The sequence below is a fragment of the Aedes aegypti genome, chromosome 3, assembly GCF_002204515.2.
Source record: "Aedes aegypti strain LVP_AGWG chromosome 3, AaegL5.0 Primary Assembly, whole genome shotgun sequence".
NCBI classification, from domain to species: Eukaryota; Metazoa; Arthropoda; class Insecta; order Diptera; family Culicidae; genus Aedes; species Aedes aegypti.
The window spans coordinates 191,400,292-191,426,242 of NC_035109.1; the positions used below are offsets into that span (position 1 = coordinate 191,400,292).

The window sequence follows — 25,951 nt, forward strand, 5'->3', positions numbered from 1 at the left end:
AATGATGATTGCAACTCCCCCACATGCCCCATCAAGTCGATCATTACGATAAACAAAAAAGTTAGGATCTCTTTTGAGTTTAGATCCAGGTTTTAAATACGTTTCGGTAATAACTGCTATATGCACGTTATTAACCGTAAGAAAATTAAACAGCTCGTCCTCTTTACCATTCAGAGAACGAGCATTCCAATTTAAAATATTTAAATTATTATTTGGATCCATTAGAAAAACGTAATCCAATAACAATTTGATTTGTAAATTTTACACCTACTTGGACTGCTTCAGTCATAGTTGTGGCTTTGAACATTGCATCAATCATTAGATTCAATTGTTCAGTTAGAAAATTAAAATCAGAGGCAGACATGTCATGTGATTTCCCATTGGAATTTCCGGTAGACGAAGAAGCGGAGTTACCTGTGGCGGTAGGGTTTTTTCCATTTGATTTGAAACAAGTAGAATCGGTACCCATGGATCGAACAGGGGAGGAGTTCGAATTTCCTGCTACGATATCGGCAAAGGATTTACCGTGGGTAGATACATTCGAAATAGAAAGATTCGAACGGCTACCCGACGGATTAAAATTAGTTCGTGAATGAGCATGATTATGATCTTCCTGATGGGTATGATTCATGATCAAGCGATCGTTAACTGAAAAATGAGCATTGTTCGATACTCTACCAGGCAAATTCCGGAAACGACCGTTATCGTAACGGATATTATCTTTCATCTGCCTGGCACGAGCCTCAATGACCTTTTTGCGTGAAGGACAATTCCAAAAATTGGACTTATGGTTAGCCCCGCAATTACAACATATGAATTTGGTGGTATCTTCCTTCACTGGACAGACGTCTTTGGCGTGAGAAGAACCTCCGCAAATCATGCATTTAGCATCCATGCGACAATTTTTTGTACCATGACCCCACTTTTGGCACCGACGGCACTGAGTGGGGTTCTGGTAATTTCCTCCAGGTTTCTGGAAATGTTCCCATGTCACACGGACATCAAACAAAAGTTTTGCTTTTTCTAAAGCTTTAATATTATTTAGTTCTTTTTTGTTAAAGTGAACTAAATAAAATTCTTGAGAAAGCCCTTTCCGAACAATGCCAGATTGGGTTCTCTTTTTCATAATGATTACTTGGACTGGGGAAAATCCAAGTATATCATTTATTCCATTTTTGATCTCTTCAGGTGATTTATAGTCACTTGAGAGACCTTTCAAGACAACTTTGAACAAACGTTCAGTTTTGTCGTCATAAGTAAAAAATTTGTGCTTCTTCTCTTCAAGATGTCTGAGAAGAAGTTCACGATCTTTAAGAGTGTCCGGCAAAACGCGACAGTCTCCTTTCTTTGCGATTTGGAAGGAAATCTTGATTCCCCTAATGGAGTTCAAGATCTCCTGCCTAAATCCCCCAAATTCGGAACAACTGACCACGATAGGCGGCACTCTTTGCTTCCTCACTTGAATCAAAGAGCCTGGGCTAGAGGCTGCTTCGATTTGGTGTTCGGAAAATTTGTTTAGAGCATCGAACTGATTGCTCATTTCGATACAATTATTCATTTCACCCTTGGAAGAAAGTTCGCATTCCGGGGAAGCGTCCTTTCTTCCATTCTTGCCACGTGTAGTGACAGTTTTAAAACCCACTTTTTTGGAAGGAAGTAGTGAATTCAGAGATTCACCCTTCCTTTTGTTTGTTGTTGATACCATGTTTAATTAATAATTGAAAGAAGACGTGACCTTCGAAAGGTTTTTTCCCAAGACGGTGTCCAAGAAGGATTACCACCGCTAGCTTTCGCCAACGGGTCCAACGAAAAATCGAAGGCACGGGTCCAAACAAGGATCGTAAAGGGATCAATAGTAGAAAAAATAGTACTGAAAAGTACTGTTTTAGTAGCACTGAAAAGTACCGTTTTTAATTTTAGCACTGAAAAGTACTGTTTTTGTAGCACTGAAAAGTACTGTTTTATTGCTTTAGGTAGTTTTTAAGAAAACTTCCAAGAGCAGAGAGAATTCGTGTACGCACAGCACGAAGGTACGATGCGCACTGTCTAAAATCAGCCATAATTTAATCTCGTGCGCCGCGTGGTTAATTTCGTTGTTTTCCAAATGTTCTTCAATATTAATGTTTGTATTACCGTCTTGGCTTTTTGACTGCGGTTTGCCCATTTTTATTCTGCCGTACTAAATGAAACACACAAACACACTGAATAATTATTTCAATCTTCACTTTTTTGGCTAGCACTTCGGGTTTTGATTTTCATTTTTCAACATCAGGATACAACTACAGTGTCTTGACGATTTTGGCAACAAGGCTCGGTTTTTATGTTGCCAAAATTGGGATGTTGCCAAATTCGGGAATTTTGAAATGCTTATGTTTTTATCATTCTAATCTCTAAAAGTATCAGAAAATGCATGGCAATTACTACGAATGATGTGAAAAATATCTGGGAGCCTTCTTCCTTCAGTTCAACTTTTGATTCAAAAGCAGATACATCATGTACTGATTATATCCACCATTTGAAAAGCACACTTGTTGTACACAGTACAAGCGTGGTATTACTTTCAGTGGCCATTTGCGACTGTTCAAATGGGCCATTTGCAACTGCGCAAATATGCAGCTTTAAAGCCAGATCATATTGAAAGTAGCAGATTGTGAATACAGGTTCGGTTGAAGATCCTTTTGGGTGGGGTTATTTTAGGGATTTCTTAAACATAGAGCGCAATTTTGGTGACCACACGTCTTAATAGTGAGCAAGGTTCTAAGTGGAAAAAAAGTGGAAGTTCTTCTAAATTACTTCTTGCTATTACTATCAATGTTATCACGGTTGAAATGTAATGTCAGGTTTTTTGTCGAGACTGGCACCGCCATGCACCCAGAAATAGAGTTAATGACGAGTTTTCAAACATTACGCTCATTTGCTGAGATTCGAGAAAAATCATGCTGAGAGTTGTAAAATTAATGTTTAGAGGATTGGGGCCTTCCTGATTCAAGTGGTTAGAGTCCCCAATTACAAAGCAAAGCCATGCTGAAGGCGTGGGTTTGATTCCCGGTCGGTTCAGGATCTTTTCGTACTGGAAATTTTCTGGACTTCCCTGGGAAATAGAGTATCATCGTACTTGCCAACTGGCAACTTTTGGCCTAGAAACTTCTCCGTTAATAACTGTGGAAGTGCTCATTAAAACTAAGCTGAGAAGCAGGCTGTGTCCCAGTGAGAACGTTATGCCAAGAAAAAGAAGGATTGGAAGATATACAGTATTGGACAAAACATTTGCCACTTTTTACGATTTTCCATACAAAATGACCAACTTTTATAAGCCTGATCTCAGTTATTTATTGACCGATTTGAATGAAATTTTCGCAGAACATCAGACATAACTTGAATTTTAACATATATTTTTGAATATTTTTTCCAATCACGAGTTTATAAGTTATAACGGTTTATCTAAAGTGTAATTTTCGACGAAAAATTCAAAACTAATTATCTCAAAATCTGATAGCCCTACACAAAAACTGTCTTGAGCAAACTTGTTTATCTTGTTAAAATCTGCAACTTTGCTGAAGATACCATGAAGCTATTCCTTCAATATGTTTAGTTATGTCATTTAAAAAAATCGTCAAAAAGTTCATTGTAGTAAAACCATTACTGCTTTTGAACTTGTGATTGGAAAAATCACTCAAAAATATATGTTCAAATTCAAGTTATGTCTAATGTTCTGCGAAAATTTCATTCAAATCGGTCAATAAATAACTGAGATCTGGCTTACCAAAGTTGGTTATTTTGTATGGAAAATCGAAAAAGTTGCAAATGTTTTGCCCAATACTGTATCTTGAAAAAAAAATCATGTTTAAGAAGAAATGTGTGGTGAATTGAAGCAACGCGTCATATGTCATATTCGAACTGAAAATTATTGAAAGTTTTGCTGCCGAAATTTCAAATTTCATCCAAATATTCTTCTATACCACACTTCAATTATCGCAAGGATGTGTTCAGTAAAACTTTTGACTGTTGAAGATTGGTCTAGATTGCTGGAGATGATTTCCAAATGTCTATATTCGATAATTGCGACAGGAAGAAGAACCATATGAACATAACAACGTCCAAAGATTGGAGAACCATTGGACATCATGGGCTCTTCTTCAACTCACTCTGAGAATTCTTCTATAAAAGTTTTTCAATGACTACTTCAAAACCCATTCTCAACAATTTGCCAAAATTGTCATCTAGTGTTATGAATAAACTTTCTCGATCTTTTTCTCAACAACTGTTACTGTATGCCTACATAAATATCCAAAGAAATCACTCATCTTCAAAATCTTTTACGAATTTACTGATCAATGATCACGAGATAAAGATTTTCAGGATCTTCAGGCCGCCACACATAATCCGATTGATACGTTGAAAAAAATTACAAGCATAATTATAACAAAACATTAGTGATCTACACAGTAAAGCTGATCATCTTAATATTTGATGCTTTTATTACACTTGTTTTTACTATCGACTACCATCCTATTCCACCAAATTATTGTGCCTTTTAAACAATGTAGCAATTATTTATACAGCTTGCTATATTTATACATAATTCTCCTGTACGTTAAACAATGACTTTGAAATATGCGCAATTTACTTATAAGTACGTTCAACATTAACTTTCTTAGCTCGCAATGGTCATCAACATTTTCATTTTGAATTATTTTCACTTAGTTTTAACTCACAATATTAGGGTACAGTACTTAATAATCAATTGAAAATATTGTTCAATGTGTTGCCAAAATCGGGAAGAAAATGTTGCCAAAAACGGGTGTTGCCAAAATCGGAGGTAGACAAAAGCGGGTGTTGCCAAAATCGGGAAGGCACTGTATCACTTTTGTTTCTTTTGATTGAGTTATAGGCTCGGCCACTTGGCGCGGTTCGCCATGTAAAGTTTGTTTTTCGGATCTTCCAACGGATAGACTGTTTGTCTTGACTTCAGACATGAGAATGTTTATTACTTCAAAAATTATCTTCCATGGTTCCTATCAGGAGACACTTGAAGTACCGATATATAAAAGCGCTATGTACAACGATCACCAATCAGCGATTGTTGTTCAAGCGAAAGCGGGAGAGACAGAGTCCCTCAAAACTGCAGGACTTTACCCACAGCTGGTAACAGCGTGGTTCAATAAATTTGCAATGCGACACTTTTCGTTTGTCGCCAAGAGTGCGAGACATTGAACTGAAGGTTCAATGTCGGTTTGAATTTACCTTCTCAGCATGATTCCACTGGTGTGGTCTGCTGGAAATGTATGATCGAAAGGAATGTGAATAACATGTGCGATGCGCATGTTACAGGCCTGTGATTTCAATTTGTCTAGGTACTTTGAAATAGTTGGTTCCCTTCTCTTGGTTCCGGGATCCAGGCAGGAGCTAGGTTCCATCCACATAGGGTGGCTGTGGAGCCAAAGCCCTCTATGACCAGAAGATCGGGAAAATGATGATAGGGGGGTAAGTATCCAAACTCTGGGTGACTCATGGTCTTCCTCAACAAACGTAGTAGAGTTAAGTTGAATTGGGGTCCTACAGTTACTGACTATCTTAGAGATTATATTCTTCTCTTGTTGTTTCTATTTTTTCTAAATCTAATCACTGTTGAAAATTTAAAATCATTCCAAGTTGAGAGCAATAAATTCAGAAGAAAGGGACTCTTGAAGTGAAATAAAAAGGCGTTTCATGATCAGTGCTGGTTCTTGCTGATAAATCAATGGTTTGTAGATCTTGGGATGCTTCCTGATTGTTTGGGCAAACTGACGGTAATCGGTAATCAACTGGCGCCCGGTCTACTAGACCGATGAAGGTGATATTTAATCATTGATTAAAAGACTTGTTTGGTTCGAAGACCCAAATTGAACTCTTTTATTCAATGAATCTGGATTCCTTAAATAGGTCTAAAAGTGTTGCACCGGTATGTGCTACATTAATGGTTTTGCCTAGAATTTATAGGTGAAGAGTTCTGGAGCACATATGCTGAGGTCAGCGTGACAAAATAATTGTGGTCCGATCGTTGCCTATCGCGATCGATCGAACTGTTAATCGAGCTCCCCGCAAACGCGTGGAACCTAGATGTTGGTTCATCGTTCGCGTCAGCATATATTTTTATGACCACCGAATTAACTTAACTGAAGGTGGGTACGTCTTTTGACTGTGCACCACACCTCCCCCCTCTTGGGAGAATGGTGTTAAACATTCTGACTCTCAGACCATTGCAGAGTTTTACTCTTTTATAATTTAATTAATCTGTTTTTGTGTATAATTTGAGTTGTTCCTTGAGAATTTGTTATTTTAACATTAGGATTTGAAATTTCAACAACCGTATATGGACCATTGTATATTTGATCTAACTTTTTCCTGTTTTCGTTAACTATTGCTATCTGATCTCCTAGTTTTAGTTCGATGGGATTGAATTTGTTTTGGTTTTTGATGGTTTTTTGCTTGTTAATCTCTATATATTTTCTGGTTCTTTTATGTGCCGTGTGTAATCTATGTTGTAGTTCTTTTACTAAATCGTCGTAGTTATATATTGGTTGTACCTTTTCTGTAAGGAATTGGTTTTGTATTTTTTCTGTTCTGCCAAAGACAAGTTCAAAAGGAGTATATCCATGATCTAAATTTAGTGTAGTATTATATGCGAATGTGTAATAGTTGTTTAGGTTACTTATCACTTTTAGGTCACTTATCACTGGTACGCCGCGATCACTGGTACGCCGCGGTACAACGTGGTTTTGCGAACCTCGCTGTTCTTAATTGAATCGCGACGAACTTGACTTTACTTGCTAAACGATAGCCATCCTGACGTCTGTCAGTTGGGTCGCTTAAGGGTTCTTCAATTAGTGGTCGATGGCCAAATTTGGACACGTCCAATTGGGTCGAGCTAATGTATCAGAATCGATACGTTTATTGCAGTTCAAAGGTTTTTATACATTTTCGAGGTCTGGAACAGTTTGCTAAAGTGTGTATGATAGAAAGAGTAATTTGTTGCATAGGTGAGACAACTGGATTGACAATGTGACCAAAAAGTTCATCTTTGCATGCTAAGCAATATCGGTTATTTGTCGCGATCACTTTGGCTTGGCTTGTTATTTGACTCCTCCGAGTTGCCCGCAACCAGCTCCGGACCTCACCGAGGGAGGTAAGGTGAGCCGATAGAACGATGCTCCTCGGTGGTTAATGACTTCCATATGTGCCGTTTGTGATTGCATAATTGCCTGGTCATTGCTTTGGTGCTAGGATGGTTGGTGTGTGTTATTTTACAACATGGGTTTTATTTTGGGTTATGGATCCAACTGGTATGCTACACCATCCCCCTTTACGAGAATAATGTAATGTAATGAAATTATTCTAAAAGATTCGAAAAATTTGAATGTGTGTCTCCAGTTATCTCTTACATAGTTGTTTGATAGAGTTATCGTTTTTTTTTTGTTTGTCCTTAGTTCATAAAATATAAATTAACCTAGATGTAGCTAACCGAATTTTGCACTCCTCAGCATATAGCTGGGAATTTTCACCTACCTCATCTTTTACTTATTTTTTGAATTTATTATTTTTTTGAGAGGTTAGGCTCGGTGGTACTCTAGTTCAAGTTATTCTTAGAGTTATGCTTTAATCATTCTGTTTTTGTGTACTGTTACAATTTTACCTGAAAGTAGGGGGATTAGGGGCATAATGAACATACGGGGCGAAATGGACACCCTCTAAATATCTGATAATACGCATATTTCATCAATAGTTCATTCACTGCATGAAATCTGTAATGCATTTGAAATGTTTGACGGTATAAAAATTTATTTTTTGCTTGAATTGTTCTTCAAAATTTGACTTAAAATTTTTCTCAGTTTCAAATTGGCATATAAGCAAGACCGTGGAAGAATCTAATTTTTGAGCAAAGTAACGAACCCAGAAAGGTTCTTTTTAGCTATTATGATTGATGGAGAGCCCTTTTGCATATCGGAATGATTGACAGTCATTGAATATATTGGAATAACTAAATTTCATGCAGGTGTTCATTTCGCCCCGATAACTTTTTACCAGCCTTGTTTTCGACCCAATTTTCTATCTCGCTTTTCTGACATATGATATGATTTTTATCACTATGAATGAATGTGGCACGTCGTCCAAATATCAAACTTGAAAACTAGCCGGGGGTAAATTAAAAACATTGCCATTTAATGGTCTTAAAACGAACATTTGCTTAACGTGTCCATTATGCCCCTAATTCCCCTATATGCTCTATTTCACAATTTGGCTCATCTATTTTTGTAATTTTGTATGGTCCAAGATAAAATGAATCCAATTTTCTTCTGTTTTCGTTTTTCAAATAAATTTTGTCGTTAATGTTAACAGAAATAGGATTGATATTGTTATCGAATTGTTCCTTTCTTCGGTTTTTTTGTTCTAATAAAATTTGTTTTGCTATCTCATGAGTTCTTTAATTTAAATTTTAATTCACTTTTGTATGAGTCGTAATTGTATATAGGTTCATTATTGTTTTGAATAGTATCATGAGGGAGAGTTGCTTTTTTTCCAAAAACTAATTCGAATGGGGTAAAGTTATGGTCTGTATGAGGAGTTGTATTGTATGAAAATTCGTAAAATTTTGTCCATTCATCCCAATCGGATTGGTGCTCATTGGTGAATGATCGCAAATACTCATTTAGGCATCTGTGATTCCTCTCCAATGAACCGATTGATTGAGGATGATATGGCGTTGGAAAGGTTTGTTTAATTTGAAGTAATTTGCTAATTTGGTTCAGGACTTCATTATTATATTCAGTACCTTGATCGGAACGCATTTCGAGAAAATTACCGTAAGTTAGAATAAAATTTTCAACCAAAGCTTTAGCTATGGTATTAGCCTCTTTGTTTTGTATCGGAATAACAACAATATATTTAGTCAAATCGCACTGGATAGTTACACAGTAGCGATTGTTTTTTATGGTTAACGGTAGTGGTCCTACCGTATCTATGGAAATAATTTCGAAAGCTTTTGAAGGGGTTGTTGTAATTCTCATTGGTTCTTTAGTATGTTTGATAATCTTATTTCTTCTGCACAATTCGCAGGCCTTAACGAAATGGGCAATAGAATTTTTCATATCTCTCCACTTATATTTCTCGCGAAGTCTGAGATACAAGCGATGTTGACCAACATGACCTCCGAGTGGTGTGTTGTGGTGGTTATTTAATATAGTTAAAATATCATCTTTACTATTGACAAAGAGGGGCTCTTTATAAATTATAATTTGTAATTGTTTTAGAGTTTTATGCGCTATTATTTTAAATAAGTTCATTGGTACCAATGTGAAATTATAATCGTCTGCAGACATTGCTATTTTTTGTATTTTAAATCCTTTGGCAATTTTTTCAATTTCTGAAAGAGCATGCTCTAATGCATGACTTCCATTTCGAACATCTTGATGCACTTGTGCAAAAAGTGTTTTTTTATCTTTTTTCCATATCATAAATTTCATTGTGTTGTTCTCTACGGCTGTCGACAGTTTCATCATTTTTCTCGTTTCCGTAGGACGTTCGGTTTCATAAACTGAGAGGTGATCAATCTCTTTTATTTCTTCTTGGATTTTTTCTTGTATTTTCTTTAATTGCGCCTTTTTCCGGGTCATTGACCTAGTATTTACTAATAATATATTTGATTGTCTTAATTCTTCAGACGTAGTAACTATTCGCGAAAGCGCATCAGCTGCTACGTTTTCCTTACCCTTTATATATACAACATCGAAGTCAAATTCTTCTAATTCGATTCGGATTCTGGTTAACTTTGATGTAGGATTTTTCATCCCAAAAAGATACACTAGTGGTCTATGATCGGTTCTTACAGTGAATCGTTTGCCATACAGGTACGGTTTAAAGTAATTTATCGCCCAGTGTATAGCTAACAATTCTTTGAGTATAGTCGGTTTATTTTTCTCTGCCGGAATAAAGGTTTTGCTTGCAAAAGCTATTGGTTGCTCTCCTGTTTCTGTGGTTTGTGACAAGACGGCTCCACATCCAATATCAGATGTCGGTCGTTAATGTAAATGATTTTGAAAAATCTGGATATTGTAGAATCCTAGGAGACATCAAATTATGTCGTAAGAGGTTGAATGCATGTTGGCATTCCGATGTCCAAATAAATTTAGTATTCTTTTTAAGCAGTTTATTCAAAGGATTGGCGATTTGTGAAAAATTTTCGACAAATTTGCGATAGTAATTGCAGAAAGCAACGAAGGCACATCGTCGTCATTTTTAGGAACAGGATAATTCTTGATTGTTGCATACTTTGCTTCGTCAGGTAATATTCCTTTATCCGTTAACTTATGGCCCAAATATGTGACCTCCGTTCTAAAAAATTTGCATTTTGAAATGTTCAATTTTAATTCGTATTTTCTTAATCTTTCGAAAACAGTTCTTAAATTTTGCAAATGATGTTTTAAAGAACATCCAATAACCACAATATCGTCAATATAGACAAATGCACGATCTGGGGTTAATCCAGCCATAGCGATGGTCATCATTCGCTGAAAATTATTCGGACTAATGTTCAATCCGAATGGTAGTCGTTTGAATTGGTAATGACCAGAATTTGTTGAGAATGCTGTGAACTTTTTTGAGTTTTCTTCTAAGGGGATTTGATGGAAACCTGACATCCAGTGTACTAAAATATTTCGCTCTACCAAGTTGATCCAAAATGCTATCAATTCTTGGCAAGGGGAATTTATCTGGTAATATTCTTTTGTTTAGCTGACGAAAGTCTATTACCAAGCGCCATTTTTTGTTGTTATCTTCTGATTTCTTTGGGACTAGTAGTATTGGTGAATTATAAGATGAAACTGAAGGCTCTATAATGTCTTCTTGTAGCATCTTTTGCACTTGGTTTTCAATTTCTTCTCCTTGCGAATAAATTGTTTTGTAGTTGGGAATGTACACAGGAACATTATTGTTTAAGTTAATGTTCTGTGTGTAAAAATTGTTAAATGTCAACTTCTCATCAGGTAAACAAAAAATGTCTTCATAATCAGTAACTAGTTTTTCGAAATCATTTTTCGCATAAGTGGGAATTTGTTGTATATTGACTCCTTTCAAAATCTTTGCACGTCGCTCCGAGTTAGGTTTGCTAGAATTTTGAGTTTTGCAGATATGAAAGTTTCTAAGCGGTTCCATTTTTGGTCTGAAATTGGCATAAGCGATATAAACTTCGTCATTTGTTGTATTTATAAATTTGAATATGGGCTCTTTGGCCGATATTATTGTGTTACCACAAAAAATTCCAGGTTCAACTTCTTGTGAATACACCACCATATCTTCTTGTAACTCTAATCCTGGTATGTATCGAGTGACTTCATGGCGGGGAGGTAGAAAAAGTTTTCTCTAAAAATTGTCTTCAATTGGGATTGAAATTTCTTGCTGCTTTACTTTAAACGACAACAACCAAGGCTCATAATCTATTTTACATTGGTTCACACTTAAAAAGTCTCTTCCAATAATGCCATCGGTTGGTATTGGAAAATCGTTTTCCACTATTTGAAATTTTTGGTTCACCGATGTGCCATCTACTATTATATTAGCATAAGTGCTACCAAGTGACGAAATACCATTATGTCCGATTCCAGAAATAAAGCATTTCTCGTCGGGATAATATATTTGTGTAGGTTTTACTATGTTTGCTTTTATGATAGATATATCAGCACCAGTGTCCACTAAGAAAGTACAACGGGTATCAGACAAATCTAGTGTCAGGTTTACATAGTTGGAAACTGATGCATTTATCGTGCATGCTGTCCAAACTGTGCGCCTAAAAAATTTGGATTTGTCATTATTTGTTGGGAGCCTGTAAAGTTCTGGCTATTCACCATCGGAATTTGTTGATTTTGCTGATGTTGTTGCATTGGTAGTGCTAGAGCCTGCTGTTGGCTATGTTGATTTGTCGCTTGCAATCCAGGTTGCATGAAATAAATAGTTGGTCGTCATCTTTGACTGTAATGTCCTCTTGGATTTCCATGTCCTCGTGTATTCCATTCACTTCTCTGGTTTTGAAAACGAGGTTGGTTATTATGGTAGTAGGATTGATTGGAATTTTGCCAATTTCGTCCCAACCTGTTATGAGGGTTGCGATTCCCTCGTTGGTAATTAAAACTACCACTTCGTCCACGGACTCTATTGTATTGATTCCTGTTGGCCATGAAAACCTGAGCTTGCATGGCATTTGCGTTTTTATGTTTATCTTCTTCAGCTTTTTGTACCGCGTCATTCTCGTGAAGTTTTTGGATAGCATCGTTCAGCCTGGTAAATGTTCCAGCGCGCAGTATTGTTTTAGTTTCTGAATTTTTCGTCCCAGCAATTAATGCGTCGACCCCGCACTTGGTGGCCATTTGTAACGCTACATCACCCGGTATTCTGTTTCGTATGTAGATGGACTTCAGCTGTTGTGTGAGCTTTTCCACTTCAGTACAGAAATCCTCTGTGGAAGACGTTTGTTTTGTATTTTTAAGTTTCGCTAAAACATTCTCAGCGGTGGTTTTTGATGAGCAATTTGTCTTCAATGCATCAATTAACTGATCAAGATTTGCGTTTTCAGGTATTGATTGTCTAGCGGTTTCTGTAAGTCGCGTTTTGATAAATCTAAGAGTGGTGGCGTTTGCTGCGTCTTTGACAGCCTGTGAAGCAGCCGCGTTTTCGTTATTAACTATATCGACGAATAGTGCAACGGAATCTAGAAATGCGTCAAGATTCTTCGGGTTACCGTCATACATATTGATTAGTGTGGCACCAGTTTTAATGTTTACTTTTGCCATTTTTGATTTTATCTGGTTTAACAATTTATTAATAAAGAGAATTGCGTATGATAATGTGAACAGGCTTATTTTATGAATTGCAGCCCTTTCAAGTTTAGATAATATTAATATGTGTACGTTGCTATATACTTGTCTAATAGCATTTGTTAAAAAAAACAATTCTGATTCTTTGATCTCGGTTTCAATTATAGCTAATGCGTCCGTAACTTTACCATAAGTTAATTTTGCGTTAATTAATTTTTGCTCTAAAGTAATTTTTCGGTCTTTTCTGTTCGGAGCTTTGTTAAGATTTCTCAGGATATTATTCAAATGATTGATACCTTCATTGATGATTATTCTATTTTCGTGTGTTTTCATATCAAATAAATTAGAATCAAAATATAATATAAAAATGTATTGAAAAAAAAATTCCGTATGGAACGAACTCACTTCAATGCCGTTTACGTCACCGTATTGCGTCTCTCGCCATCTGTATATTTTACTTCCAGTCTCGCAGTTCCTCGCACAGCCAGTTGTACATGTATTTTAGCAGCAACACCATTAACATCGCACAAAACAGCAGCAAGGATGGACCGTTGATTCTCATGTTGATTTCACTGTCACTGCGTCGCACTTGAAATGTCATTGCTCTTACTTGATTGCTGTTACGGAGGCAAGCGAAACTGCTCGCTTTATAGCTTCCTGGGTTCGCAGTCGTTCGAGCTTGATGATGATATGATAAATAACGTATAGAAACACAAGCACTAAAACTGCAGTTCCAATATACACCAGTTTCGTCGTTGCGTCAGCTGATCTTTCTAAGTGAGCTGTTTGCTGTACGTTAGTATTCACAATTTTGATAATTTCTTCCGGCACCCTTGGTGGGGCTAGTGTTGTGACTTCATTACCCATTTTACTTTTCCAGAACACTTTTAAAACACGAATCCAATTATTTGTCCACCAATTCTACATTTTTTTTCTCATATTTTGTTGATCACTTTCTTCACCAAATTTTCTTAATTGAATCGCGACGAACTTGACTTTACTTGCTAAACGATAGCCATCCTGACGTCTGTCAGTTGGGTCGCTTAAGGGTTCTTCAATTAGTGGTCGATGGCCAAATTTGGACACGTCCAATTGGGTCGAGCTAATGTATCAGAATCGATACGTTTATTGCAGTTCAAAGGTTTTTATACATTTTCGAGGTCTGGAACAGTTTGCTAAAGTGTGTATGATAGAAAGAGTAATTTGTTGCATAGGTGAGACAACTGGATTGACAATGTGACCAAAAAGTTCATCTTTGCATGCTAAGCAATATCGGTTATTTGTCGCGATCACTTTGGCTTGGCTTGTTATTTGACTCCTCCGAGTTGCCCGCAACCAGCTCCGGACCTCACCGAGGGAGGTAAGGTGAGCCGATAGAACGATGCACCTCGGTGGTTAATGACTTCCATATATGCCGTTTGTGATTGCATAATTGCCTGGTCATTGCTTTGGTGCTAGGATGGTTGGTGTGTGTTATTTTACAACATGGGTTTTATTTTGGGTTATGGATCCAACTGGTATGCTACAGTTGACCCATTCATCCCAGTCATTTATATGTTCATTGGTGAAAATTCGCAAGTACTCATTGAGACACTTGTGATTTCTCTCCAATGCACCGATTGTCTGTGGATGATAAGGTGTAGAAAATTTATGATCATATTTTAATAACTGTGCTATGTTTTTGAATAATTCATTCCTGTATTCCGTTCCCATATCAGTTCTAACTGCTGATATATTTGTTCCATATGTTAGCATGAATTCTTCTACAATAGCTCTGGCAACGGTTGAGGCTTCTTTGTTTATAATCGGAATAACTGAAACGTGTTTTGTAAAATCACACTGTATGGTAACTGCGTATCTATTGTTATGATTGGTTTTTTGAAATGATCCAACAGTATCAATTGAAATAATTTCAAATGGTTTGCAGGGGGTTGTTGTTTTTATAAATTTTTCTTGAGTGTGTTTTTGATGTTTATTAAGTTTACAATGTATGCAATTGTTTACAAAGTTTTTGATTGATTCTTTAATTTTTTCCAATAAAACTCTCTTCGTAATTTGGTATACATTTTAGTTTGATCAATATGACCTCCGGTAGGGCTGTTATGAGTTTTATCGAGAATCTCAGAGGCCATTCTTGGATCTTTTATAATTTTTGGTTTCTCATATAACAATATTTCAATGAATTTCATGGATTTATTATTTATACTCTTTTTAATTCTTCCGCGGAAATAAAATCAAAAATTTCATCATCAGTAGGTAGTGCTAGCTGGTCTAAGTTTAACTTCGTTGCACATTTTTCTATATTTTGCAACAAGTGCACTTTTTTTTTAATTTTTTTATTAGTATCATTCCAAACATTACATTCATTATCAGACTGCTTTTTCTGGCATTTTGCCTCCAAGCTGGTAATTATATCGTCAACAGTTGCGGGAGCAGCGTTGACAGCTGATCGGGCTTTTCCTTCTAGTCTAGAAAGAATCACCTGAATGGCAATAGCTCTGGTGTTGTCGTTTATTAATGTGTTAATGGCTTTTAGTGCCGCAATAGTACTATCAAGTTTGTCTGCGTTGCCATCGTAGTGTGGCAGAAGTGCAGCGATAAGTTTTACGATTTCCATGTTATTGGCCATCTTGGTTTTGTAACTTTTATTTTTAAGTATCTCCGTTGCAAGAACTACTTGAGCCACTTGTTTGAACGTAATAAGATGTATTCCTACTTCTAACCTTGTGTCAATGAATATTTTTATTTGGCTGTACGTATCGCGTACTGCACTTGTCAAAATTTTTTGTCTGGTCTCATCGACAGACTTCAATAATTCAATTAGAGTGCTGTAGATGTTTTTACTCTCTTCTGATTTTGCCAACAAAGTACTCTCCAGAAATCTCCTGTTTGGGGACTTTTTAAAATTTTTGTAGTTTTTATCAATATGTCGATATCTATTAAAATGCTAACATTTTTAGATTAATATGTGTACACGTTTATTTATGAGTTATTTACTTACATCCGACTTTTTATGCCCTGCGCGTACCATTACGGCGACCTTCTTCACCTTTACTATCTCGATGCCATGGTTCAGGCACCACGCGGCCACATTGGAGTGTGCCGATGACCGTGTCTCCATCTATCGTCAGCTGTTTTTTGATTTTGAAGATCTCAGTTGCTTCCTTCGCACACCTTTTCCTATTTTTACTGATTTTAATTCCTTTGCACTTATCACTGTGTTCATTGTTCTTTGTGCAATTGTCATTACTTTGAATATTCACTTGGGTTGGCTTTATGGATTTTGCTTTGTTTAATTTTTCCGCAACCCTCCTTTTCACTTCTTCCAGTCTTCGTGTAAGATCCTCACTTCTGTTATACACAATTTTCCTTTCGCGTTTCATTTTGGTAGAGTTCCCGATTTTGTACAGCAGTTTTCACTCGTTTTGTAAAAGTTCGATTCAAATGGTTTTAAATTTTTTGCGCCTTCCCTTTTTTTTCACTTTTTATTGTAGTTCACACCGGCATTGTAAAAGTTCGATTCACACGGTTTAGATATTTTGCACCTTACTCACAGTGCCCGCGGCTTTCAACGCTTGTTTCTTGCAGTATCTGCACACAGTTTTTAAGATCTTCAGCACCAATAGTACAGTAGTCACGACAAGTATGACTCACAATTTCACGTCGTGTTGTGTATGGTACTCAGTGTGGATTTGCTGATTCTCTATCACTGTGACTTGTTGGTCACCCAGCTGTTTCACTTCTTCTTTCTGGTCCTTAGACTCGGTGGTCCCCATTTTTGCAGCGTTGTTACTCTGGTGTTCGATAGCACAAGGTGGTTGATTAACGGTGTAGTGCGTAAACAGCAAAATTAGCGTAACGCAGTGATCGCGCGCGCAAACGGCATAAGTAATTCGCAACGTTTGCTGTCTTTAAAGTTCACAAATAATTCGCAAGCTTTGCAGCTTCACTCGCTTCGGCACAATCCTTAAGGAATTTTACTGCTATTTTGCAAATGAGTACCATCACTATCACGCCCATTAGGAATCCATAGAACACTCCCTAAGACAGCAGATTATTGGCACGTGTCGCCATGTCGTGAATTCGTTGTAAACGGATGTGATATCTAGAACCTTAGTGAAACGCGTCGCTTGGAGGTCTGACGACCAATATGAACTGCCTGTATTCCATTTGATCAAGGGCTTTTATAACCCGTCTTGGTTTACGTTTAATTGCTACTATTATTAAACATTGGGCAAACAGTACTTGATTCCGTCCAAAAATGTTCATACCAAATAACATCGCTACCGTGGGTTGCGATGTGATTCAATTTTCTTTTTACCCAACAATGGGTTCATTACTGGTTTGTATAATATCCTGTGGAAGGTTTGCCTTTTTTCCGAAAATTAACTCAAACGGTGTGAAACCATGTTCGGTGTGGGGTGTTGTATTGTACGCGAATTCGTAAAATTTAATCCAGTCATCCCAATCAGTTTGATGTTCATTAGTAAACGATCGCAGGTATTCGTTCAAACACCTGTGATTCCTTTCTAGTGATCCAATTGATTGAGGGTGATATGGGGTTGAGAATGTTTGCTTGATTTCAAGAATTTTGCTGATCTGTTCTATTACCTCGTTATTATACTCGGTACCTTGCTCAGAACGCATTTCAGTAAAGTGTCCATATGTTAATATGAATTCTTGAACTATACCTCTTGCTATTGTATTTGCCTCCTTATTTTGAATTGGAATAATTTTGATATATTTTGTTAAGTCGCACTGTATAGTAATACAGTAACGATTGTTATTTGGTGTTCTAGGTAGTGGACCTACCGTATCGATGGAAATTACTTCGAATGCTTTGGACGGTGTTGCTGTTATCACCATTGGTTGTATCGTGTGCTTCAATATTTGACGAATTGAACAATAGAATTTTTCATATTATGCCATTTGTATTTTCCACGGAGTCTGAGGTACAGACGATGCTGTCCTACGTGACCTCCAATAGGGGTATTATGATGATTAGTTAGAATATTCCTAATATCATCTATGTTATTTATGAAGATTGGTTCTTTAAAAATAATTATTTGTAAATCCTTCAATGTTTTATTTACCATTAGTTTGAATAAATTGATTGATACCATTTTAAATATGTAGTCATCTGCATACATTGCTATTTCCCTCGTTTTGAATCCCTTTGTATTTTCTTCACTTTTTGGAAGAGCATGCATTAATGCGTGACTTCCATTTCTGACATATTCGTGCACTTGTGCGTGAAGTGTTTTGTTATCTTTCTTCAATATTTTAAATTTGATTGCATTATTTTCTATTTCTGTCGGCAGTTTCATTAATTTTCTTGCTTCATAGGGATTTTCAAATTCATAGCACAAGAGGTGATCAATCTCTGTGTTTTCATTTATATTTTTCTTATTATTGCTAATGATATTTTTCTTTGTCATAGATCTAGTATTAACAACTAGTACATCTACTGCTTTTAACATATCTGATGTAGTAACTATACGCGATAATGCGTCAGCTGCTACATTTTCCTTACCCTTAATATATACAACATCAAAATCAAATTCTTCTAATTCAATTCTGATTCTTGTCAGCTTTGAGGTAGGATTTTTCATCCCAAAAAGGTAGACATGTGGTCTATGATCGGTTCTGACGGTGAATCGTTTACCATACAGGTACGGTTCAAAATAATTTATCGCCCAATGTATAGCTAACAATTCTTTAAGTATGGTCGCTTTATTTTTCTCTGCTTGTGTAAAGGTTTTACTAGCGAAAGCTATTGGTTGGTCTCCTGCTTCTGTAGCCTGTGACAAGACAGCTCCGCAACCTGTATCGGAGGCGTCTGTCGTTAATGTAAATTCTTTTGAGAAATCGGGATACTGTAATATTCTAGGAGACATTAAATTATGACGTAAAAGATTAAATGCATGTTGGCATTCCGAAGTCCAATTAAATTTAGTATTCTTTTTAAGAAGTTGATTCAAAGGATATGCGATTTGTGAAAAATTTTCGACGAATTGGCGATAGTAGTTGCAGAAAGCAACGAATCTTCGCACATCGTCGGCATTTTTAGGAATAGGGTAATTCTTGATTGTTTCATATTTTGATTCATCAGGTATTATTCCTTTATCCGTTAACTTATGGCCCAAATATGTAACCTCCGTTCTGAAAAATTTACATTTCGAAATGTTTAATTTTAATTCGTATTTTCTCAATCGTTCGAAAACTGATCTTAAATTTTGCAAATGGTGATTCAAAGAACATCCAATTACCACAATATCATCTATATAGACAAATGCACGTTCTGGGGTTAACCCAGCCATAGCGAACTATTCGGATTAATGTTTAATCCAAATGGTAGTCGTTTAAATTGATAATGACCAGAATTTGTCGAAAATGCTGTAACCTTTCTTGAATTTTCTTCTAAGGGGATTTAATGGAAACCAGACATCAAATCCAAAGTGCTGAAATATCTAGCTCTACCAAGCTGATCTAAAATGCTATCAATTCTTGGTAAAGGGAATTTATCTAGTAATACTCTTTTGTTTAGTTGACGAAAGTCTACTACCAAACGCCATTTTTTATCATTATTTTCTGATTTCTTCGGTACTAGTAGTATTGGCGAGTTATAAGATGACACAGAAGATTCAATAATGTCCTCTTGTAGCATCTTTTGAACTTGTCTTTCCATTTCTTCTCCTTGCGAATAAATTGTTTTATAATTTGGAATGTACACAGGAACATTGTCGTTTAAGTTAATGTTCTGTGTGTAAAAATTGTTGAATGTTAAAATTTCATCGGGCAGACAAAAAGTGTCTTCATATTCAGTTAATTTTTCAAAATCATTTCTCGCGTAAGTGGGAATTTCATGCATATTGACTCCTGACAAGATTTTTGCTCGTCGTTCTGATTGAGTTTTGTTAGCCTTCTTGGGTTTACAGACATGAAAGTTTTTAAGCGGTTGCATTTTTTGGTTTGAAAGTTGCATATGCGATATAAGCTACGTCATTTGTAGTATTAATAAATTTGAATATAGGTTCTTTGGCTGATATTATTGTATTGCCACAAAATATTCCAGGTTGAATTTCTTGTGAATATACAACCATATCTTCTTGTAACTGCATTCCTGGTATATATCGAGTAACTTCATGACGAGATGGTAGAAACAACATTTTCTGAAAATTGTATTGAAATCTGTAGTTGGTCTATCGTATCCATGGTTCATAGTCAATTTTGCAATGATATTTAGTTAAAAAATCTCTTCCAATAATTCCATCTGTTGGAATTGGAAAATCATGTTCTACTATATGGAATTTCTGTTCTACTGATACGTTTTCAATAGATATTTTAGCAAAAGTGCTACCTAGTGACGAAATTCCGTTATGACCAATTCCTGAAATAATACATTTCTCGTTTGGATAGTAAATTTGAGTAGATTTCACCTTATTTGCCTTTATAATAGATATATCAGCACCAGTATCTATTATGAAGGTACATCGAGTGTCTGATAAATCTAAAGATAAATTTACGTAATTAGAGACGGTTGCATTTATAGTGCCTACCGTCCAAACGGTGTGCCTAAAAAATGTTGGTTTGGCATTTGTGTTTGATTATTTTGCAAATTTTGATTTGGCATAATTGATTGTTGAGGATTTTGTTGTATTTGTTGAGCTAGAGGTTGTTGCTGAACCGATTGGTTCATCATTTGTGGATTAGGTTGCATAAGGTAAATCGATGGTCGTCCTCTATGGTTCCATTGACCCTGATAGTTCCCTTGCCCTCTCGTATTTTGGAAACGCGCTTGGTAATGTTGTGGATGATTGAAATTATTATTTCGCCAATTGCCTCCATATCTGTTGTAAGGATTATAGTTTCCTCGTCCGTAGTTAAGATTACTACCTCGTCCACGGCCTCGGTATTGGTTCCTGTTAGCCATAAACATTTGTGCTTGAATACCGTTTGAAGATTTAGCTCTATCTTCTGAATGGGATCCCTGAACCTTTTGTGTTGCATCATTCTCATGTAATTTTTGAATCGCATAGTTTATTTTAGTAAACGTTCCAGCGCGTAATATTGTTTTTGTTTCCGAATTTTTCGTAAAGGCAATTAGTGCGTCAACTCCACTTTTGGTTGCCATTTGGGTTGCCACATCTGCTGGAATTCTATTCCTAATGTAGATAGTCTTCAACTCTTGGGTGAGCTTTTCTACTTCTGTACAGAAAGCCTCTGCGGAAGTTGATTGCCTTGTACTTTTTAGCTTTGCTAAAACGTTATCAGCTGTGGTTTTCGGCGAACAGTTTGCCTTTAATGCGTCGATCAATTGATCGTCTCGTAGGTAAGCCTCACGCACTGCCACTCAATTTCACTGCTTCGGGTAATTTATATTGTCTCGTGAATATTTGCACTTAACGCCCGGTGTGTAGAATAAAACAAACGTGGACGGTCGCAATTATTGTCACAGCTTCTATCTAACACGATCACTGGTGATCAGAAAGCCACTCCAATTACTTTACCTCCCATACGTTGGTGTAAAGCTTCGTGGTGGGACATAACTCCCATCCTTGTAAAAATGAGTAAATTACCCATCACAGTCGGCACCAGCTTTGCAGCTATTTGTAACAAGTTTGTTCTTCTTACTGTGATTAGTTGTGACGATGCACTAAAACTTGATGCCTCTTTGTTCACTTTCACTATGATTTGTTCGTTATTACAGATCACTAATTGTAACAGTCCTTGATCTGATAACATTTGCAATAGTTTCTTAACGTTAGCATTCACTGCAAATTCAACTTCCATGCACTGATTTAAGCAAATTAAGCGTTGCCATTTTGTACGTTTTAGTTCACACTTTTTCATTGCAGTTCTCTTTGCATGAATGGCACAGGTACACTGATCAGATTTGTTGTGTTTTTTCCACTGGCTTTTCTGTTTTTTAAATTTTCTATCACTCACGCTTGTGCCAAATTGTTCACACTTTTGGCCAATTTGAACTCTCGATTGCGCTCGCGTTTCTTCAGCATGAAGTACAGAGTCAATAGTAACTGAGTAGCCACTATGCCCAGGATTAAATAAATTAGTGTTTCGTGCTGCTGTAACATTTCAGCATGATATTCTTGGTTGTTGATTATTCGTACTTGAGGGTCCGCATTATGCATTACGTCTGACTTCGAACTTGTTTTACCCATCTTCAACTATTGGGTTTCACTATATGCACTTATCACTAAGTTTATTCATCAGGTTCAATCGGAACGGTCGCCATTTCCTGGTTTCGTCCAGTTTTCACTTAAACTGCACGTGCACACTTAAATATAACTATGGTTTCACTTTCGAACACGGGTATGGTGCAAACGGACACGAGTACGGTGCAAACGCGACGGACTTACTTTAATTACGGTGCGATGGCCATCCTGGTATTCACCAAGTGGGTCGCATTGGAGTCTTCAACGTAGTGGTCGATAGTCAAGATTGGATAACATCCAATTGGGTCAAGCTAAATCAAAAGAATCCTGTATTGTCTGAATGTTCTAGGTTTTTTATACCCTGTCAAATACAATACATTGCATGTGTCTGAAAGAGTGGTATAGATATGTAAAGGAGACGACTGGAGTGACAAATAGCCAAAATTGTTTATCCTTGCATTATCGATTCTTTTGGGTTATTTGCTTCAAGTGCCCATGGCTTTGTAATTTGAATCCTCCGCGCTGCGGGCTATCAGCCCTCGCGCCACACGAGTAGAGGTAGAGAGAGAGAGTCGATAGAACGGTGCGCCTTGGTGGTTAATGACTTCCAGATGTGTTGTTTACAATTGCATAACTATGCGTTTTTGCGCACGGTCGTTGCTTTGTTATTGGTGAGTAAATTTTATTACAGTTTGACTTTGCATGTATGACATTTGTGTATAAGGGTATGCTACATTGCCTATCGCGATCGATCGAACTGTTAATCGAGCTCCCCGCAAATGCGTGGAACCTAGATGTTGGTTCATCGTTCGCGTCAGCATATATTTTTATGACCACCGAATTAACTTAACTGAAGATGGGCACGTCTTTTGACTGTGCACCACACCGGTAACAATTATGTGATACCCGTCCCTAGAATCTGAGTTGAACTGGATAGTTATAGGTACCGGGGCAACTGGGATAATGAGCTCAGTGATTAGAGAAGGTGGAGGGGGAGAGTAGACCTTAACAGCCTTCAATGGTTTTCGAGCCTCTGCGTTGAGCTTAGACTGGATTTGCATAAACTCAGTCATGAGCCCCCGCGCTTCCCTGTACGTATCAACAAACTGGGTCACAGAGCAATTTAGTTGCCCTAGTTGCCCAGTAATTGTCTCAAGAACTTCAGCCTGATGCGACGCAGACCGGTCCCTGGACTCCTAAACACGAACGATGCCCTCATGCTCAATCATGTTCCCGAGACGGGATAGGCTGACATCAAGGGCCTGGAGGTCGGCGAAAGTGACCATTGTTTGTACTTGGGACAGAAATCTGTTACTGGTGGAGGGTGAGCAAGTTTTAAAGAGGCCAGTTAGCAAGGCAAACAAAGAGCAGCCGTGCGTCATCTTTCTAATCACATCGTTATAATCCTTAAGGTTTCGCATAGCACACGGATTACCTGTTGAGCTCTGATCTGTTGTTTGTTAGCCAGTAGCAGGATTTGACTGCCAGTTGAGAGGCCTTCCCCCGAATTTCCACGTTGTGCAACCGCACATTGTTTGAAGGTCTAGCTCACTTGATTCTCCGAATAAGATTAGTTAGACCTTTTCCATCTAACTAGGGATTTCAGAGGAGAGGTAGAGGGTATGGGTTTTTGGCTAGGCAGTGCGCTTCCTCGCTCTTCCAAGGGCGAGGTTATCCATCCTTTAGGGGTGGATTGAAAAAAGCCGGGCAATTTCGTGCGAGTTGAAATTTGAAGCTCCTTCAGATAGGGCCCCAGTTCGAAATGGTCCATGGAGCGCACCTGGGGCAGAATCTTCTCGGCAATGCTCTTACCTTTCAAGTGAGACTCCTCTGATTCGAGTGATATAAACCCTTCCTCCCTCAGTTTATCAATGTCGGATAGGTAAACTTCTCTTACATCTCCATTGAAACAATAAGAAACAAACCCTGATGTGTTTATTGTCCCTGGAATCGAGAAGCCCCTGGAGTTCTTTGTCTTAATCGTATTAATCAGAACTGTTTTAATACAGGGATTTCTGGTGTACATTCTTAGTCTAAATTGTTTTACATACCAACCCAAGTTTCCTCCTGACAAGTTGTGAGGGGAACGAAGAGACTCACTTATGAAGAAGGATACCATAAACTTGAGGACAACAGGGGAAACTTGAGACTCATAGAACATTTCTGCTACTATTAAGCCACAAACTTTATGAAGGATATCGATAGGATTACTTTTAGGGGACTCGATTTTGATATGTACATGTAAATCAATTCGAAGACGAGAGTAAGCCTCATAGTCATGGACTACTCTATCTCCGGTGAAAGAGAGAGGAGACCCAATATTAACAGAGGGGGCGGTGGGCTGGAGAGGCTTATCAAGCTCCTTAAACAATGAGGCCTGTGATTCCAAATTGTCTAGGTACTTTGAAATAGTTGGTTCCCTTCTCTTGGTTCCGGGATCCAGGCAGGAGCTAGGTTCCATCCACATAGGGTGGCTGTGGAGCCTTAGCCCTCTATGACCAGAAAATCGGGAAAATTATGATAGGGGGGTAAGTATCCAAACTCTGGATGACTCATGGTCTTCCTCAACAAACGTAGTAGAGTTAAGTTGAATTGGGGTCCTACAGTTACTGACTATCTTAGAGATTATATTCTTCTCTTGTTGTTTCTATTTTTTCTAAATCTAATCACTGTTGAAAATTTAAAATCATTCCAAGTTGAGAGCAATAAATTCAGAAGAAAGGGACTCTTGAAGTGAAATAAAAAGGCGTTTCATGATCAGTGCTGGTTCTTGCAGATAAATCAATGGTTTGTAGATCTTGGGATGCTTCCTGATTATTTGGGCAAGCTGACGGTAATCATTTAAGGTTAAGGTAAGGTAAGGTAAGGTTATTTTGATACTGTCTCTGGTATCTTTCGTTTCGTCTATAATTATTTTGGCGATGCTCGTTTCCTCGGTTTCTGTAGTTATTATTTAAGTACCTAGTGTTGTTGTAATCATTATTTCTGGAATTTTGTGAACGGTAGTGAAGTACACTATTCGAACCATTACTTACAGGTTCATTTTCAGTCAGTTTTTCTACCGCCAATGAAACAGTAGAAAATTGTACAGCAATCTGAAATTTTCCGTTTGGGCTGTGTGTTACGAACATTAGATAAAGTTTATGGAAGTGATAGTGGAAGATATTTATTTAGATTTTATAGGATTTAGTGATTTGGAATGTTTTTCCGGTGTTGTGATTGTGAGTCTACTGGATTTTAACAAGTCTGAGAGGAAATATTTTTCCGGAGATTGCAAGCAGCACATAATTTTAGAAAATCAATCCGGTGAGTCTGTTCCATTATAAAAAGAACCGTCATTTCTTTGTAGTTATACTCTCTGTTTTTGCGTTAGCATAATGAAAGGAAACAATTAATTCGATTCTATTGCTTGCTCCAGCGAGAGATGGAATCGGTATCAATCAAGTTCGGTTTCGCGTGCATGATTTATCGGTTTTCTTGTCGGCTTGCATGTCGTTTGTTGTGTCAACCGGTCGCTTGACGCGGAATTAGAAGTGCGTAGTAGTCGATTTTTGTATTTATTTTATTGGTCGCTTGTCGCGGAGTTGGCCAGGCAGAGTGGCATATTTTCCTAACCGTTCGGTTCATACGTTGTGGACAGTTTTTTTTTTCTCGACCGCTTGGTTTGTGCGATTCGGACATTTTTTTTATATTGTTGACCCTGGAGGGATCAATTCTGTTTTTAACCGAGTAGAATGTCACAATCGTCGTACGCGCGTTCATATCTTTTATTTTTTACGGCAAACAATATTGTTTGTACTGTAAATAACGCATTGTTTCATTCTTTTGATTGCCGGCATTCAAAAGATTAAATCTAAAACATTTAAACATCAAATGCTTTGGGTCCATCGTCAGCTTTTCAGGCGAATCCTGACCTAATACCTTTCCCAACCC

The 25,951-nt window shown here is 37.3% G+C and overlaps 1 long non-coding RNA gene across 1 annotated transcript; it reads left to right on the forward strand.

The window, feature by feature from the left end:
* The first annotated feature begins 3,789 nt into the window (after nucleotides 1–3,789).
* On the forward strand, nucleotides 3,790–24,134 carry LOC110678381. The gene is made up of 2 exons (XR_002501551.1): nucleotides 3,790–6,161; nucleotides 22,875–24,134. It is a non-coding gene; the product is annotated as an uncharacterized LOC110678381 (long non-coding RNA).
* The last annotated feature ends 1,817 nt before the right edge of the window (nucleotides 24,135–25,951 follow it).